The sequence below is a fragment of the Schistocerca piceifrons genome, chromosome 5, assembly GCF_021461385.2.
Source record: "Schistocerca piceifrons isolate TAMUIC-IGC-003096 chromosome 5, iqSchPice1.1, whole genome shotgun sequence".
Taxonomy (NCBI): Eukaryota; Metazoa; Arthropoda; class Insecta; order Orthoptera; family Acrididae; genus Schistocerca; species Schistocerca piceifrons.
The window spans coordinates 373,862,285-373,883,136 of NC_060142.1; the positions used below are offsets into that span (position 1 = coordinate 373,862,285).

At 43.8% G+C, this 20,852-nt stretch overlaps 1 non-coding gene across 1 annotated transcript; it reads right to left on the bottom strand.

Moving 5' to 3' along the window:
• Nucleotides 1-19,437: 19,437 nt before the first annotated feature.
• On the bottom strand, nucleotides 19,438-19,512 carry Trnas-cga. The gene has a single exon. It is a non-coding gene; the product is annotated as a tRNA-Ser (tRNA).
• Nucleotides 19,513-20,852: the final 1,340 nt, after the last annotated feature.

The following is a 20,852-nucleotide window of genomic DNA, read 5'->3' on the forward strand; positions in this document are numbered from 1 at the left end:
TAACGTCAGAAACCGAGTTTTTCTACATACCCTAAATCTCCTTACCTCCAACAGAAAAATAATACAGTATCATGTTTTTAATGATATAAAAGTTGTGTAGTAGCCAATATTTTGGCTCGTGGGTCATGCCAGGCACGAGTGTCACAGCGTTGACCCTCTTTGCATATTGCCTTCAACGCTCTTTGAGCACGAGGAGGGGTAAGAAACGAAAACTACTAATGCGCCACATTGAAATGGCAATACAGTTGCACTGCATATGACTTGGTTTTATATTTCACATTTCTCAACAACACAGGTCACAAACAAACAAATTTTGAGTGTTATTTGATTATTTTTGGCGCGCTGAAGGCATAATATAATTTTCGTCTAGTACAAACTGTCAGCATACTGACAGGCACAGACAATTTCAGAGATTTTCGCACTCATGTTAGCACGTAATCGTGATTTATTTAGTTTTGTAATCGAAAAAAGGTCTTTTACACAGATATGTTGATCGAAATGTTGTAGCTCTTTTGCAACCTGTGATTGCTGTGTGCAAATGTGAGTTGAGTTGTTGACCCTTCGCTCACAGCTCCAGGCTGTGCTGGCTTCTGTCACAGGCTTGAGGCTGCTGCCGAGGGGCATCGCTGTCGGGAATCGGATGCGGGTATGCGAGGGACGTCGAGCATGTCCCACGTGTCCCCTGATTGGTCCACTGCTGTGGCCGACCCTGGTACTGCCTGCACTGCGGTTGATACCTCACCCATGGTCGAGCGGGAAATCATTCCAAAGTCTGGCTTTCCGAGGGACTGATCGCAGGACCTCACTGGTTCGTTTGAAGAACAGGTTTCGGGCGTTATCTGTGGTTGACGATGTCTCTGAGCCAGATGCAGTCGTCCACCCTGTTCCACAAGAAGCTTCTCGGCTCGCAAGGTCTGGGCATTCACAGAGGCTGGGTTTGCTCGTACATGGCAGCTCCAACATTATGCGCATAATGGGGCCCTTTAGGAACACGGCTAACAAGGAGGGGAAGGAAGCCAGTGTGCAATCCACGTGCATACCGGGGGGAGTCATTCTGGATGTGGAAAGGGTGCTTCTGGGTGCCATGAAGAGTACAGGGTGCAGCCAACTGCAGGTACCAACGACGTGTGTCACTTTGGAGCAGAGGAGATTCTTTCTGGTTTCGAGTGGTTTGCGGAAATGGTAAAGACTGCCAGTATTGCTTGGGAGATTAAGATGGAGCTCACCATCTGCAGCATCGTCGATAGAACCGACTGTGGTCCTTTGGTGCAGAGCCGAGTGGAGAGTCTGAATCATAGGCTCAGGCGGTTGTGTGACAGTGTAGGCTGCAGATACCTTGACTTTCACCATGGAGTGGTGGGTTTCCGGGTTCCGCTTAATAGCACAGGAGCCCATTGTTCACAGGAAACGGCTACACGACTGGCGGGGCTGTGTGGAAGGGACTGGGCGGTTTTCTTAGAGGGTCTCAGGAAAAAACAGAATGGGTGTCTGTATAAAAGGAGGCAGGTAAAACACTGTACGTTAGTTGTAGAAACGAACGGTATTGTAGCTGTAAATTGTCGTAGCTGTGTTGGAAAAGAAACACAGCTCCAAGCCCTAATAGAAAGCACTGAAGCTCAAATAGTTATAGGCACGGAAAGCTGGCTAAAGCCAGAAATAAGTTCATCCGAAATTTTTTCAAACGACCTAACAGTGTTCAGAAAGGATAGATTAAATACAGTTGGTGATGGAGTATTTATTGCTGTCAGAATTCGTTTACCTTGTACTGAAATTGAAGTAGATACTTCCTGTGAAATAGTATGAGTAGAGGTTATACTTGACAATCGGACTAAATTACTAATTGGATCGTTTTACCGACCCCCCGACTCAGAAGATATAGTTGCTGAACAGTTCAAAGAAAACTTGGGTCTCATTTCAAATGGGTACCCCATTCATACAATTATAATCGGTTGTGACTTCAAGCTACCCTCGATATGCTGGAAAAATTATACGTTTAAAGCCGGAGGCAGGCATAAAACGTCATCCGAAATTGTACTGAATACTTTCTCAGAAAATTATTTTGAACAATTCGTTCATGAGCCCAATCGAAACGTAAATAGTTGCGAAAGCATTCTTGACCTCTTAGCAACAAATTATACTGGACAAATAAGGAGTATCATGGCGAATACAGTATTAGCGAGGTCAAGGCAGTTACTGCTAGGATGAATACCGTAACACCCAAAATCATCAAAAAGAAACGCAAAGTACATCTATTCATGAAAGCTGATAAAAATGCTCTTACAACCTTTCAAAGAGACAGTCTCCACTCCGTCCGATCTGATCATGTAAGTGTAGAAAAGATGTAGAATGATTTCAAGGAGATAGTATCGACGGCAATTGAGAGATATATACCACATAAATTATCAAGTGATGGTACTGATCCCCAGTGGCACACAAAACGGTTCGTATCGCTGCTGCAGAAGCAACGAAAAAAGTATGCCAGAGTTAAAAATTCCCAATATTGGCAAAGTTTTGCAGAAGTTCGAAATATAGCGCGTACTTCAATGCGAGATGCTTTCAATAATTTCTACAATGAAACTCTGTCTCGGAATCTGGCAGAAAAACCAAAGAGATTTTGGTTATACATAAAACACACCAGTGGCAAGGCGCAATCAATACCTTCACTGTCACTGATGACAATGCCACTAAAGCAGAGTAATTTAACACGATTTTCGGAAACTCCTTCACCAAAGAAGGCGAAGTAAATATTTCTGAATTCCAATAAAGAACAACTGCCAAGATGAGAAACATAGAAGTAGATATCGTCGGTGCAGCAAAGCAGCTTAAATCACTTAATAAAGCCGAGGCCTGCGGTCCAGATTGTATACCAGTCAGGTTCCTTTCAGAGTATGCTGATACAATAGCTCCATAATTAGCAATTATATACAACCGCTCGCTCATAGAAAGTTCCGTACCTAAAGACTGGAAAATTGTTGAAGTCACACCAATACCAAAAAAGGGAAGTAGGAGTAATCCGCTGAATTACAGGCCCACATCACTAACGTCGATTTGCAGTAGTGTTTTGGAACGTATACTGTATTCGAACATTATGAGTTACCTCGAAGAAAACGATTTATTGACACATAGTCAGCACGAATTCAGAAAACATCGCTCTTGTGAAACACAACTAGCTCTTTATACTCATGAAGTAATGAGTGCTATCGACGGGGGTGTCAAATTGATTCCATATTTTTAGATTTTCAGAAGGCTTTCGACACCGTTCCTCACAAGTGTCTTCTAACCAAACTGCGTGCCTATGGAATATCGCCTCAGTTGTGCAACTCGATTCGTGACTTCTTGTCAGAAAGGTCACAGTTCGTAATAATAGATGGAAAGTCATCGACTAAAACAGAAGTAATATCCGGCGTTCCCCAAGGAAGTGTTATCGGCCCTTTATTGTTCCTGTTCTGTATTAATGACATGGGAGACAATCTGAGTATCCCTATTAGATTATTTGTAGATGATGCGTCATTTACCGTCTTGCAAAGTCACCAGATGACCAAACGGAATTGCAAAACGATTTACAACGTGCTGACATGAGGAAATTTTCCAACCGATTTCTCACACACAAACAGCAGATGACCGGCGTTGTCTGGTGAAATGTTGGCTCAAAAATGGCTCTGAGCACTATGGGACTCAACTGCTGAGATCATTAGTCCCCTAGAACTTAGAACTAGTTAAACCTAACTAACCTAAGGACATCACAAACATCCATGCCCGAGGCAGGATTCGAACCTGCGACCGTAGCGGTCTTGCGGTTCCAGACTGCAGCGCCTTTAACCGCACGGCCACTTCGGCCGGCCGGTGAAATGTTGTTGTGATGCCTCGTGTAAGTAGGAGAAATGCGTTCCGACTTTGGTAAAGGTCGGATTGTAGCCTCTAGCTTATCGCGATTGCGGTTTATCGTATCACGACATTGCTGCTCGCGTTGGTCGAGATCCAATGACTGTTACCAGAATATGGAATCGGTGGGTTCAGGAGGCTAATACGGAACGCCGTGCTGGATCCCAATGGCCTCGTATCACTAGCAGTCGAGATGACAGGCATCTTATCCGCATGGCTGTAACGGATCGTGCAGCCACGTCTCGATCCCTGAGTCAACAGATGGGGACATTTGCAAGACAACAACCATCTGCACGAACAGTTCGACGACGTTTGCAGCAGCATCGACTATCAGCTCGGAGACCATGGCTGCGGTTACCCTTGACGCTGCATCACAGACAGGAGCGCCTGCGATTGTGTACTCAACGACGAACCTGGGTGCACCAATGGCAAAACGTCATTTTTTCGGATGAATCCAGGTTCTGTTTACAGCATCGTGATGGTCGCATCCGTGTTTGGCGACATCGCTGTGAAAGCACATTGGAAGCGTGTATTCGTCATCGCCATACTCGCGTATCACCAGGCGTGATGGTATGGGGTGCCATTGGTTACACATCTCGGTCACCTCTTGTTCGCATTGACGGGATTATGAATAGTGGACGTTACATTTCAGATGTGTTACGACCCGTGGCTCTACGCTTCATTCGATCCCTGCGAAACCCTACATTTCTGCAGGATAATGTACGAACTCAAGTTGCAGGTCCTGTAAGGGCCTTTCTAGGTACAGAAAATAATCGACTGCTGCCCTGGCCAGCACATTCTCCAGATCTCTCACCAACTGAAAACGTGTGGTCAATGGTGGCCGAGCAACTGGCTCGTCACAATACGCCAGTTACTACTCTTGATGAAATATTGAAGCTGCATGGGCAGCTGTACCTGTACACCCATCCAAGCTCTGTTTGACTCAGTGCTCAGACGTACCAAGGCCGTTATTACGGCCAGAGGTGGTTGTTCTGGGTACTGATTTCTCAGGATCTGTGCACCCAAATTGCGTGATATGCAGTCACATGTCAGTTCCCAATGAATACCCGTTTATCATCTGCATTTCTTCTTGGTGTAGCAATTTTAATGGCCAGTAGTGTATGTCGCGCTGTACAGAGTATTTCCGAGATGTTACGAGCGACGCTGACCGGGCTGGTCTCGGCCCCCACCCGGTTCGCACACCATATGCCCTCGTGAAGTTTGGAACGCCGTGGCCGGTCCTGTTGTACAGAGTTGGCAAAATAAAACTGGCTCGGAAAATATTTGTAAAACTGATGCGGAACTGACCCTTGTTAATGTACAGCAGAGCTCCCCATCACAGAGAACTCTGGAAACCATGATTTTGATGCACCAATCGGTTACTGACACATTTCTGTGTATACAAATCTCTCCCGTGCTCTCTCCAAACTATTTCGTTATGTCATTATGCTTGAGTGAATTGAGAGGAGCACACGTGTTTAGTGACCAGTTAAATGCAACACGAAATGGTGTTCACAATCGTTTTCGAGTGTCAACCCGAAGCACAGTTCGTGGAAGCGTGTGCGGAAGTATTTGTGCAATAGTTCACGACCCGAAATTTTTGACAAAACCTCTAAAAAAGCCTGCAATGCAAATTTTACTCAGAAAATGACCCGAAACGGTGGCCATTTGCAAATGGTTCAAATGGTTCTAAGCACTATGGGACTTAACGTCTGAGGTCAGCAGTCTCCTACACTTAGAAATACGTAAACCTAACTAACCTAAGGAAACCACACACATCCACGCCCGAGGCAGGATTCGAACATGAGACCGTAGCAACAGCTCGGTTGCGAACTGAAGCGCCTAGAACCGCTCTGCCACAGCGGCCGGCTGGCCATTTCCAGCATCTTTTGTGACGTTCATTAACAAGTGTCAGGCAGGCATCAGTCACTTTGTAATTATGAGGACGTGATGAAAAGCAATGCCTCCGAGTTTTTCTATGAAAACTCTAAATACTTTTAAATAAAACAAGCATTATTAACATTCTACTTCTCTATTTATGTCGCACATTTATTTGTCAATGTAGTCACCTTGACGATGGACACATTACTCCCAACGAGAGACAGTTTGTTGATAGCGTCACTAAAATGTTTGACTCTGTTCATGCAGTCACAACTTCACCTCTCCTTACACTGCATCATCATTATCAGAGTGAAGTCCTCGAACGTGTTCTTTAAGTTTAGGAAAGAGATGAAAATCGTGGGGTGGGGGGGGGGGGGCAAGTCGTCACTGTGTGGAGGATGCTCGATGACAGCGAACCCAAGGCGCTCGATTGTTGCAGACGTCCCAGCATTCGAGTGTGGTCTAGCATTATCATGCTGAAGGAGATGGCCCTGCATGTGTAGACGAACTCTTGCAATTCGAAACTCGATTATAACGTGCTCTTTCTCATGCACTGACATGCTTACGTTACACCCCGCCATGTTTCCCACTACAGCCGGCCGGAGTGGCCGAGCGGTTCTAGGCGCTACAGTCTGGAACCGCGCGATCGCTACTCGTGCTGCTAGAGGAAGTGCTGCTAGATGTATCAATCTCATAAACAATGGGAGATACAAAAAGTTCAGAATAAAACTAGGTCTGTGCGGTCTGTTAATATAGGAGGGGCGTTCCATAGGTATTGAAACACATTTTTTCTTAAAGTAGGTTGGTTTCATCCATGATTTCGATACACCATATTATCTCCCACTCTGTGGCTACAAAACCCTGTTTTTCACCATAATCTCCGTTCCATGTGACGGCCTTGCGCCACATTTCTGGCAAGGCTTGTATATCTGCTTGGTACCACCCTAATGGTCCACGTCGACGGCAACGTCTTGCTGCATCAATAACCACCCCATCATCTACGTACTGTTTCCCGCTGAGTGCACCCTTCATTGGGCGAAACTGATGGAAGCCGGAAGGTGGGAGATTCGGGTTGTATGGTGGATGAGGAAGAACAGTTAAATGAGGTTTAGTATGTACTTCTCGAGTGCGCAGACTTGTGTGAGGCCTTGCGTTGTAATAGAGAAGAGAAGTTCGTTTCCATTTTTGTGGCGACGAACATGCTGAAGTCGTTTCTTCTATTTACTGAAGGCTGAACAGTACACTTCAGAGATGATCGTTGCATCATAATGGAGGAAATCAAACAAAATAAACCGCTACGGTCGCAGGTTCGAATCCTGCCTCGGGCATGGATGTGTGTGATGTCCTGGGGTTAGTTTAAGTTGTTCTAAGTTCTAGGGGACTGATGACCTCAGCAGTTAAGTCCCATAGAGCTCAGAGCCATGTGAACCATTTTGAACCCGCTGCAATTAGGGACCCTTCAGCGGCAGAAGGTTGCAAATATGTAGATATGAAGAATAAAAATGCAGAATGTTAACAACGTTTGTTTTTTTTTATAAAGGTTTAAAGACTTTCGAAGGCATTACCTTTCAGCACGTCCTCGTATTTTCCAGACCAGATTTATTTTGCCCGCCCTGAATCCCAAAGTCTTTCGCGATGGATTTCATGTATTAACTTTTCTTGGTACAGCTGTCGCCTTACGATCATGTTTGAGCAGGTGCCGAGTCTAACCGACGAATCACGTTATTGTGACTCAATAATGAAAGAGAGATACGCTCTCAATAATGCATGTAAGAAGGTTCCTCACACCCAGCATGATTTTCTTCTTAGGTCTTTCATTTCTAATCGTAGGGCGTGGTGATCTTGCGATAAAGCGCTGTTGGCTGGAAACCGAATCACAGTTGGAGAGTGGGAATTTCCTGTCAGCATTTAATCTAGCCATTGCCTCTTGCTGGGAATTCACGCAAACAAAGAAATATATAATTTTGATTTGATTTAATGCTGATATCTATGATTTGTCTTATTGTAAAACTTCTGTTAATATAAGTTCTCTGTCTTTAAGTAAGGAGTACGTTGTGTTGGAATCAGTGCCTACTTCTGACATCACGACGAGGAACTGATGCCAACACTCGGGACTTTTCCACGATAGCTTCTGAGACATCACGAATTTTGTATGTACTTCACGAAGCAATGCCAGGAGAACTCAGTGCAGTGGTTTGTTACGCCAGGCAACAACCTCTTTCGACGACGACCGAAAGCATACACGAAAGTCCGCATATTCACGTACCTTCTTTGTAGTTTCCATTTGTAAATGTAGCTGGAATTCATTATTATGTGCTAATCTGTCATCGCAGCTGCTCTGTTGATCCGTTAAAGGTTTATAATAATCAGATTGTTACACTACACCTGTCGCTTGTTTATAACGTGCTGCCATATTTAGTTGTTTACCAAACTACGTACTGCCTTGACCCACTCACAAGTCAGACAATAACATATCGCCTCACGATGTCTGACACAGAAAACGCCGATAGCAACAACCAGTAACAGCGCCTGGAAAGGGTACAGACGAGAGCAAGAGCTAATATGTAACGCATTTTGAATGCACATTTAACGACACAGCCCCACTGAAGGTTAAGAATGGTCCAAAGAATAACTACAGGAATTACTGTGTACACTAAAAGACCTGATGACAAAATCCACGATTTTCTCGATGACGCTGTTTACGCTGCAGACGCGTCCAATTGTGATGAATGTATAGACGCGCACTAATATATGCACGTCACGGGAAATAGAAGGTAAACTGATGAACTTCATGGATCACATGCCTGTTAGTGATAAACATCTTGCTACGTTCGTCACTTCGGGTGTTCCACCAGCTCTAGTAGCAGACTGCCAACTACAAAACTTGAGATGCTTTATAGAGATGTTGAGATCTCGACTCGTTTCTGAGAATAGTTCCCGAATCGATTGATTCCCATGATATTCGCCATTCACAAACACCTATCTTTGACAGGGGGCTTAGAAGGGGAACCAAATCATTTACTTGAAGATATCAGTGATCCGACACATCTGATGAAAACGACAGAATTCTCACAGCACGCTATGGCCATAAAAATAGAATTATACAAACTCACCTGCATTACTTGGAATCTATTAAGACCAGACACTTGCCAAATCCGGAATATTTAATTTTGCAATTACAGGTTTTAACCGTCGCAGCCGAGCTTTACGCATGCTCGGCGAGGACATTCATGGTTAAAATCGTGTACATAGCACCAAAAATTCTCTGAACTTTTTCTGACGCTGTTCGCCGACTCAGACTTATTCAGGTAACGCAAACTGATCTTTCAGATTGGAATATACCTCAGTTGATGGAATTTCCAGGAGCGTGAATAGATGCAGCACTTACATAGCAGAAGATTGCTGTGACAATAAATGTCGACTTACATTCCCATGGCAGCAGCTCTTCGTGTCCATGCTAATCAGAAACAAACATTACCCCAAAGGTGACCAAAGTTTGGTTCCATTTCTCGTCTTTTTGTGAAGCACGTGGGCATTGGGTCCAAAAATGTAATAAAGTTACTGACGTCACTGAACGAACACAGAAATTGAAAAGAATGTCACATTATCGCCTTGAGTTGCTGGTAAAATATTTCAAAACGCTTTGTTTATACAACCGTTTCAATCGCCTGACCATTATCACGTTCATAGATATGTTCACTGTTTCATGTCGGGTAAAATATAATGTCGTTACCGTGAGGTGATTACACAGATCACCGAGCGAGGTGGCGCAGTGGTTAGACACTGCACTCGCATTCGGGAGGACGACGGTTCAATCCCGTGTCCGGCCATCCTGATTTAGGTTTTCCGTGATTTCCCTAAATCGCTCCAGGCAAATGCCGGGATGGTTCCTTTCAAAGGGCAGGGCCGACTTCCTTCCCCGTCCTTCCCTCAACCGATGAGACCGATGACCTCGCTGTCTAGTCTCCTTCCCCAAACCAACCAACCAACCATTACACAGATGTGTATGCTCCCTACCACAGTTTTTTGTAGATTGACGACGCAATTTATATTACGATATGATAACAGTGTGCTATCCTATGGTTTTATCGCCTGATAAGTATTTTATATTTCATCTGACATGATGCTGTGAATACTTTTACCAACCTGATGATGACTGGACAACTGAAACTGGTTATATCAATAAAATATTATATCTGCAGCTCAAGACGCTAATGTAATATGTTTCTAATTTATAAGAACTGTGGGGCACTATCTCCTGAAAATATATAACAAATTGAGAAGAACGAATACTAATCGGTGTTTCTTACGGCAAAACAGTGGATACGAAGTGTCAAATTGTGGGAAGAGTGGTAGGGCATTTTGTGCTAACCTTAAAAAATCGAATTCCAAGCCGATATGCGTGGGAGGTACGAAGTGTGAGATCTCAGCAGCAGAGAGCAAGTCACATCTGTTAGCAAAATGGACGCAGCTACGCCAAGCTTCACATTTTCGCAAACATATCAGGTTTGCATAGTAGGACCAACAGGATTAAGAATACTTATTCTGTGTATGCTAGACAACGAAAGCCAAGCACGCTTCATAAGTCATTAACAGAAGTTTTGATACTGTCAACTTCTGATCGACGACCATTTAATTTTTGCACGAATTTCATACTAGTCTCTCGTGATGGTGCGGCCTTCTCAGTTTCGAAGTTAGGGTCTGGACTCATTCTAAGACTTTCGGCAATGCAATGGTTCAAGCCCCATTCCAGAGTTCCACATGATATTGAGAATATGGCACACATACCACCGTCTTATGTTTGTCAACATTACAAAGAACCATGTATGGCTCCTGAAAACCGAAGTAACACCATGTTTTACCGTGGGTGTCTGGAAGAAAGAGAAACGCGCCCTCTCTGACAACAACGCGTTAGTGACAGGACTAAATCTTCTGCCAGAAAAAGTTGCTGCTCTATTACGGCTCCGATTACATCCCGTGACCATTATCAGCGACCTTAAGCAAGCATTTCTGCAACTCGTCTTACACGAAGACGACATAGATTTGACAAGACTTCTGTGGCACAACGATTTTCAGTATACTCACGAAAACTACCATACCTCGAACGAAATAACGACTTAACCGTTTCACTAAATTTGCGTTAGATTTGACATGTAGTACATTCTTGCGTTCAGCAAAGCTGAAGGAACACTTGAGACCGCATTGCCCATCACCACACAGGTACTAGCCAACATTATTTTCATGAATGAGTTCGCGTTCAGTGCAGATAACGTCAATGAGGCTATTGCTATATATCACTAACTACTTCAGAGCTATTCACGAGAAACAGTGTGCTCATCCTCAACAGGGCCGCACGCTACTGCTTAGGGTCGCGCTTCGCTCGTGAAGAACCCTCCCCCCTCCCACTACGACCACCACCACGCCCAGCCGGTCGACCTCCCCACTGTCGATTTGTCTGGTCTACAGAAAATCAGTCCTACTGACCGCACCCTGTGTGAACTAACGGCCCTCATAAAATTATTGAACTTTCGTCTACATCAACGTGGATGATGTTATAGAAAAATTATGTGATGGACATACTATCAAAACATCTGTTATAGACCGTAGTATTACTTTCTGTCGAGTAAATCGTGATGAGACTATCAGTCCGGGAAACTTGGAGTAGAGGAACTGACTAGAATGAATTGCTACCCAACGATCTGGAACAGTATGTGTCCTCTTTAACTTCCTTTTCTCGCCTTCGTATGACGGCAACACTGTTCATACTCAGTGTTTTACATGGCAATACAATGATTCACTTAGCCTGTAGCAAAAAAAGGCTTGCACCTGTCAATGAGATAACACTGCCATATCTCGAACAGTTTACAAGCACTCGTGGGAGCACGGTTATTAAATTATTTGTGCACAGTTACAGGGTACGACATTACTCCCGCAGTGACGTGTATAGATGCTGCATTGGCCTTAAGTTGGATACTCAGTGATTGTAATCCACTGATCATCAAGGTTTTTTCTCAAGAGCCAATACTGACATTGTGGGGCGGTACATCGGGCAAGAAATATATGTGCCCATCTTATTATTAATTGGTAACCTACTTACGAGAATTAGAACGTTACAAGCCGCCAACAGACTAGCTACAGTAAGGGTGCGATAAGTTGGCTGTCCGCCCCCGAGTACTGATCGTTAATAGTCCGCACCATTCGGAACACATTGTGGCGACTGTTCCTTGTTGCCGATTGTTGCCACTCAGAGCTACTCCAAAGTTATGACACTCTGATTACCTGCCGAGGTTTTGTCATGTTATCTGTGTGAACTAGTAACTGACTAATAACAATAATAACACTTATATTTATATGCGCTATTGAATATGACACACAATTACAAAAGTTTGATAAATGATTTAAATACCAGATTTCTCCTACCAGCTGCGTTGTATTACAACAGCCTTAATTAATTTCGTGTTTCTGTTTACAAATAAATGCCACATTTGAAGATGATCGTCACTGTAATGTGAGTCATGAATCCAGGTTACTTCTGAACCAAATTTACACCACAGGAGCTGATCGATACGAGTCGCATACGTCCGTTTGTTGTCAGTACTGGAAAACAAACAACAAAATATTCCCTCTCCCACATCCTCTAACCTCGCAGTTCCCGCGCAGCATACCACCTGCCCCAGGCGGTAGCGGCCAACTTTACTTAGCTCATGGCCAAATTCACAAAAGGCAGTTAAAATAAAGCACATTTTAAAATACCGTTGTCTCTGTAAATACACTCCTGGAAATGGAAAAAAGAACACATTGACACCGGTGTGTCAGACCCACCATACTTGCTCCGGACACTGCGAGATTGCTTTACAAGCAATGATCACACGCACGGCACAGCGGACACACCAGGAACCGCGGTATTGGCCGTCGAATGGCGCTAGCTGCGCAGCATTTGTGTACCGCCGCCGTCAGTGTCAGCCAGTTTGCCGTGGCATACGGAGCTCCATCGCAGTCTTTAACACTGGTAGCATGCCGCAACAGCGTGGACGTGAACCGTATGTGCAGTTGACGGACTTTGAGCGAGGGCGTATAGTGGGCATGCGGGAGGCCGGGTGGACGTACCGCCGAATTGCTCAACACGTGGGGCGTGAGGTCTCCACAGTACATCGATGTTGTCGCCAGTGGTCGGCGGAAGGTGCACGTGCCCGTCGACCTGGGACCGGACCGCAGCGACGCACGGATGCACGCCAAGACCGTAGGATCCTACGCAGTGCCGTAGGGGACCGCACCGCCACTTCCCAGCAAATTAGGGACACTGTTGCTCCTGGGGTATCGGCGAGGACCATTCGCAACCGTCTCCATGAAGCTGGGCTACGGTCCCGCACACCGTTAGGCCGTCTTCTGCTCACGCCCCAACATCGTGCAGCCCGCCTCCAGTGGTGTCGCGACAGGCGTGAATGGAGGAACGAATGGAAACGTGTCGTCTTCAGCGATGAGAGTCGCTTCTGCCTTGGTGCCAATGATGGTCGTATGCGTGTTTGGCGCCGTGCAGGTGAGCGCCACAATCAGGATTGCATACGACCGAGGCATACAGGGCCAACATCCGGCATCATGGTGTGGGGAGCGATCTCCTACACTGGCCGTACACCACTGGTGATCGTCGAGGGGACACTGAATAGTGCACGGTACATCCAAACCGTCATCGAACCCATCGTTCTACCATTCCTAGACCGGCAAGGGAACTTGCTGTTCCAACAGGACAATGCACGTCCGCATGTATCCCGTGCCACCCAACGTGCTCTAGAAGGTGTAAGTCAACTACCCTGGCCAGCAAGATCTCCGGATCTGTCCCCCATTGAGCATGTTTGGGACTGGATGAAGCGTCGTCTCACGCGGTCTGCACGTCCAGCATGAACGCTGGTCCAACTGAGGCGCCAGGTGGAAATGGCATGGCAAGCCGTTCCACAGGACTACATCCAGCATCTCTACGATCGTCTCCATGGGAGAATAGCAGCCTGCATTGCTGCGAAAGGTGGATATACACTGTACTAGTGCCGACATTGTGCATGCTCTGTTGCCTGTGTCTATGTGCCTGTGGTTCTGTCAGTGTGATCATGTGATGTATCTGACCCCAGGAATGTGTCAATAAAGTTTCCCCTTCCTGGGACAATGAATTCACGGTGTTCTTATTTCAATTTCCAGGAGTGTATTTTTGTTTATTACTGAGCAGCAAAACTATTCTGTTAAGAAATTATTAATGTTAGTTGACGTTCGTGGATTGTTGCTGCTAGATGCACCTACCTCCCATACAAATAAAAATCAATTGTCGCACGTATGGAAGATCTATCACCTGAGCACAGTTTGATCGATTCTTTTTTTTTTCGTGATTGTCATGGCAAAGTTTTTTATGACAAAAATCTTTTAGGAAATCCAACTGAAAAGTCAGAATTTAACAGCAATTGCCACATGTATGAAATATCATCAATTAAGAAGGCTCGACAGATTTGGTGTTCATAATCGTCAGCGCAAGGTTTGTATGAAAGAAAATTTTTGAAAAATACACCAGAAAAGCCGAAAAGTAAAAGGAATTGTGAAAGATCATCACTAAACAACGATTTGATCTATTTGATTGATTTATTTTTGTTGTATTCGTAATTGTGACATGAAAGAGAAAATTTTAAAAAAATTGCGTTCCGTTTGACAATTCTGCTTTCACATGTTTTCATAACTAAAAATGAGATTGAAAGTTATGTATAAAATATATAAATACATGTGTGTTATATGTAGGGGAAAAGTTATTACCGAAACTGTCGAAACGTTATAAACCGATTTACTAGAAATTTTTTCACGACACTCTAATGAACGTTCGGACGGAACAGGTTATATTATTTCGTTGTATATACATATGTGTGTAATACATAAAGAGGAAGAGTAATTATCACAAATGTCAGAAAGTTCTTGGCCGATTTACTTTAATTTTCACATGATACTCTAACATTAGAAGGGACATAGGCAGAAGCATTGTTACCACAAATCTCGAAAAGTTTTTGACCAATTTACTTCCAATTTTACACGATGCTCTAATGAACATTCGGACGGGTATAAACTATACATTTTTGTAAAATATTACGTGTGTAAATACGTGACACATAAAGGGGAAACGTTGTTACCAAAAATCTTGAAAAGATGTTGACTGATTTACCTCAAATTTTTCATGATACTCTACTGAACATTCAGACGGAAATGGGCACGAGGAGGGGGGGGGGGGGGGGAGGAGGAATTGGTCAGAGAGAGATGGGAGGATGATATGCGCAGAGAGATGGGGGCACGGAAGATGTATGTAGCTATTGAACATTCAGACGGAAATAGGCACATGGAGGGGTAAACGAGGAGATGGTCAGAGAGAGGGGGAGGATGTTATGCTCAGAGAGATGGGGGACGAGGAGATGTACGGAGAGACAGGGAGAATGAGAAGACGGGCAGAGAGAGGGCGGCAATGAATTTAGAATGTATAAGCAGTTCCCAAGCAGCTGCGAAGAATTGCTGGGTTCGCTAGTATTATAAAATATGGCTGAGAACCGTGAACGAATGCTTGACTGGGACCACAATTTAACGATCACTGTTCAAATCGGTGGAAGGACAAGCAGAAATTCACACATATGCGTGTCCTAGTAAATTAAGAAATGGCTCTGGACATGATAACCCAGCGGATCACCTAAACGAAGACTTCTTGGCAATCTCTCAATCTGTGCATGTATGATGAAAAAGATCATCATGGCCTGCATGTCCCCAAGAGTGTTGGTAATCTAGTACTACAAATATGCATCGTGACCTGCCAGAAGTGAAAAGAAACATAAAACGCGTGATAACACTTATTATGCACCACATTCATTTTAATCGGAGCTCTTGAAACCCCTCACCGGCGGCCTCTGGCCTGTCGAGCGAGCACCTCAGTCCCGGCTCCAGCCAGCTGTTCTAACAGCAGCTGGCCGCACACGAGCGGATTTCTGCGATGAGCCACAATCACTGGCTAGCTCCATGGACATTTCTGACGGATCCGGCCCGCCGATCTCAGGCCTGTAGATCCCGCCCTTCGGATCTAGTCTGTCAGAACTGGCCAGAGTCCAGGTCCCTTCGTTCGTGGCGTAAATCAGCAGGTTTCCGTGATTTGTCCGCGGACCCAGGACTGTGGTACCCGCTAGACAGGCCACAGACCACTGGCGACGGATTTCAGAAGTTTCTACCGTGTCTCGCCGAAAGTACGTCTTGTAGTGAGGCGTATTTAGGACATTATCTGATTGTTGCGAAGTACATTTTCTGATTTTGAAACTCATTTATGTGGTGTCACCGCCAGACACCACACTTGCTAGGTGGTAGCCTTTAAATCGGCCGCGGTCCGCTAGTATACGTCGGACCCGCGTGTCGCCACTGTCAGGGATTGCAGACCGAGCGCCGCCACACGGAAGGTCTAGAGAGACTTCCTAGCACTCGCCCAGTTGTACAGCCGACTTTGCTAGCGATGGTTCACTGACAAATTACGCTCTCATTTGCCGAGACGATATTTAGCATAGCCTTCAGCTACGTCATTTGCTACGACCTAGCAAGGCGCCATTATCATTTGCTATTTATCTTGTGATGCATGTACCGTCAGACCGATGTTCACAAATTATGGATTAAAGTTAAGTATTCCAACAGATACGTACTATTTTTGCTAGTCTCATATCCCTGACCTGTTCCAGACCTCACGCCATCCTGCGTTAGCTTAAACGCGTGCCTTTCGGCTTCCCGTCATAGTGGATTGGCTGTCTTGCCAGTCCACAACAATTTATATTGTCGAAAAGAACTTTCTACGGACCAAAGTGAGACAAAAACTGAGGCACACTCTGGCGATTTGTACACTATGCGCTCATATATCTCTTGAAAGAAATATTGCACAAAATGTGTCAAAAATGTAATGCGGAAAGGTAACATTACATAGCTAGGCCTATGCATCTAATTCGGAATCGTAGGCATTCCTCTGAGTCCGTGAAGGTTCAGTTAGCTAGGAATAGAATAGGGCGTTCTTGATTCTTTGTGAGGCAAAGCAATTCGTAGTCCCTGCAAAATAATGGACATAACACAGTTATGGGTAATGAACTAACGAACACTGTACAAGAAAATATTTATTGGCACTCACCACATTGTTGGTTTATACAGTAGATTACCTATCACCACCTCTTATCTTCTTACAAGAGGCCTACACATTTCTGAGTGTTTTTCTGAAATTATTGAAGGTGCTTTAAATTCGCCTTGGCAACTACAAGAAAATACATACTTTTATCTCGAAAAGCACTTCGTTTTATTGAAATAAAACATCGTCGGTGGTCTGTAACGAAACACGTTTAAAATTTGACTTTCTCTCTAGATCTACAAAATCTGATTTTCCTTACGATATTTTAGGTGCGATTTTCAATCACATCAAAAAACGCCGTCCGCTTGCACGTTGATGAGATATTCTCTCGTTTAGCACTGTTATTCCTTGTACAGTAGTTGCAAAGATCGACATAAAATACATTATGTAGAAACTATGAAATATTTAGTCACACAAATGAAGAATTTTATTCTCATACATTATTTAAAATTTTGTAGCTTACATTTTATAACATTTGGAATACCGTCTACAAATGTTTCAGTCACCTCTTCGCACATCCTACTTTTTTTTTACATTCGTGTCAGTGTAATGTTCAAGCGTCAATTTTCACAAAAAAGGTATTTCATGCGACAATTGCATAAGATTCTCGATGTGGTCATTCGTGCACCCCTTCACTAGTAGCAAATATAACTTTCTGTCACCTGAAAACCACAGGATAACTCAAGGAATTCCTGAATGAGGCACGTCGCAGAGATACGCACTTGTGTTCTCAGCTTATGAGGTGGGATCGCCGCTTCCGAGAATTGCGAGTAACTATCTAAAGGTCGTGTCTCCTCTGACGCAGAGACGGGGTTTGTAGATGTTCAGGAATCCGTCGGAAATACCAACCATCTCTACTAGAATCAAAAACATTTTTGCTTATTTGACCATCACTGAAACTTGCCATGATCTTGAACAATGTATCAATTTGTACGTAAAATTTGCCGCTCTTTTCCTATCTTAAACCACACAGTAGGGTCCCCATATAAAAAAAACCACTTTAACCACCAAATCACCTTCAAAATCATGTTCAAGGTCACGGCTATTAGAAACAATGTGTGACCTTCCTTCCTATCCACAACTTTTATCTAAAACATTTTCCTGCATCTCATCTCTATCCCGAATTATTACACACACACACACACACACACACACACACACACATACACATGCACGCACACACATTGACTCACTCACATACAAATACCGTCATTGTTTCGATGAACAGTGAGTGTATGGTAGGGCTTCAGTATCACTCTAACAAATGAACCATTTAACATCATATCGCAATGGTACGCTCCTCAGCCGTGATACATTATATATTACATATTTGTCGGTTCAGAATTGACAAGACGCATCATGTATGAAATTCCTGAATAGTGTAAGTGTAAGTGTAGTTTCAAGAATCTTTCTTAATTGAACCCTTTGCGGAAGCCCTCTCTTTAGTTTTTAAGTCATTGTATTTCTTCAATCAAGGAGAAAGATCTAATTTAATAATGCGCTGCACTTTACTCAGTTTCATCCCAAGCCTTAGACATTGCTAAACTTTTCTATAATGTGTGAGGTATCCATTGTTTTCCTTCAGCATCCGGTGCGTCGAAGTGCTGGTTCTCGTACTCATCTGCGACGATGGAAGAACTCCAGCCACAAATAAACTCTTTCAAACAGTAGGACGGCAGAAGGCGGTCCTCTGACTAATATACTCTAATACTGTCTTCTGCTCTCTGTGTTCTACAGACGAGAAACGCGAACTCCCAACCACAAGGACGGAGTTCAGATAACGTCTCAACGTAAGTATAGGCAGAAGAAGTGCTCTCAATTACTGAACGCTGCGTACTCAACAACGACTTCCAACCAGGAGGTGAAGTCCGGAATAGTATAGGTTCACAGATGGCGCTATAGATTGTCCATTAGATGGCGCTGCCATAGATCAAATTGATAAAAAACTTCATTTTTTAATTAGTTACTCCCATTTTATTACATACTCGTATGGTACATAAGTAAATAGAAACGTTTTATTTGGAACATTTGTTTCGTTTTGTGATAAATGGCGCTGTAATATTCTCACAAACGTAGCAATGCAGCCGATAGTACTGTGCGCAATTCATTACTTAAATTACGTATGATAATATGCTTGTCCAGTCATAATAATTACGCAGAGGACATAATCTTGTTAAAATGGAACATATAACAATCGCAGAAAAGGTAGATATAGTGTTTATTTATGGCTATTGTGATCAAAATGCCCAACAGGCTTGTGGTATGTATGTTGATCGTTATCCTGACAGACAGGATGCAAGTGTCTGAACCTTTCGTGGGATAATTAATGTATTTAAAGACATCGGAAGTGTTCAGCCAAAGAAGAAGACTCAACCAAGAACTGCAACAAATGAAGATGCCCAAATAAGTGTTTTAGCTACAATTAGGCTAATCCACACATCAGTAGCAGACAAATTGAGCAGGAATCGGGAATTTCAAAAACATCGGTTTTGATGAAACTTCCTAGCAGATTAAAACGGTGCGCCGGACCGAGACTCGAACTCGGGACCTTTGCCTTTCGCGGGCAAGTGCTCTACCAACTGAGCTACCCAAGCACGACTCACGGCCCGTCCTCACAGCTTTAATTCCGCCAGTACCTCGTCTCCTATCTTCCAAACTTCACAGAAGCTCTCCTGCGAATCTTGCAGAACTAGCACTCCTGGAAGAAAGGATATTGCGGATACATGGCTTAGCCACAGCCTGGGGGATGTTTCTAGAATGAAATTTTCACTCTACAGTGGAGTGTGCGCTGACATGAAACTTCCTGGCAGATTAAAACGGTGTGCCGGACCGAGACTCGAACTCGGGACTTTTGCCTTTCGCGAGCAAGGTCTCTACCAACTGAGCTACCCAAACTGTGTTAACATGGTGACTTTATGTAAAGAAGTGTTACATGGCTGGGTGCATGCATGGGTGTTACATCGCTCCCCCATCATCTTTTTGCAGGAGTAATCGTATAATGATCTCCTACCCATGAAAGTCGATGAGTTGTCCATTTTGATCTGCAATATTCAACTCGAGAGTGTCCAATGTTTGAACGGTTATAGGGAGATATATAACGATAGATATTACCTCTGTTATCTTGTACCCTTTGACTGCTGCAGGAAAAAAAGCATAAACTGAATACACCACACATTTTCTGCTATATTGCACTCGATGAGAATCTTATTAATCGACAGTATATTGACCTATAGATCTGAAACAGAAACTTTTTTTTGGTGTCATCAGTCTTGACCGCTACGTATTCCTCCCCTGTGCGACATCTTCATCTCAGACTAACATTTGCACCCTACATCCTCAGTTATTCGCTGGATGTATTCCAACCTCTGTCTTCTCTTACAGTTTTTATCCTCTTTAGCTGCCTCTAGTTACCCTGGAGGTGCTCTGATGTCTTAAGAACTGTAATCATTCTGTCCCTTCTTCTTGTCAGTGTTTGCCATATGTTCCTTTCTTCACCAAATCCGCAGACAACCTCCTCATTCCTTATCTTATCAGTCCACCTTCTTTCAAAGTTCTTCTGTAGCACCACATCTCAAGTGCTTAGATTCTCTTCTGTTCCAGTTTTTCCACTGTCCATGATTCACTACCATACAATGCTGTGCTATAAACAAATTGCAGTAAGTGCTCGTAAAAAGCTCTTTGGTGAAGAACAGAACTCGAAAAACACATTTATCCTCTGATCTATACGCAAATGCGGAACAGAGGACTCGACAATGTGACCACATGCTGTCTGTTACTGATGGTATGAAAGCTAGCCTATAGACAGTTTGTGCGTGCACTGTGAAGCACAAATCTTAACTATAAAGTACCAACATTTCCTATAGTCGCAGATCCTTTCAACGGTATATAGTTTCTTTAAAAACTACTTTTAATTTTTTCTTTTTTAAGTTTTAAA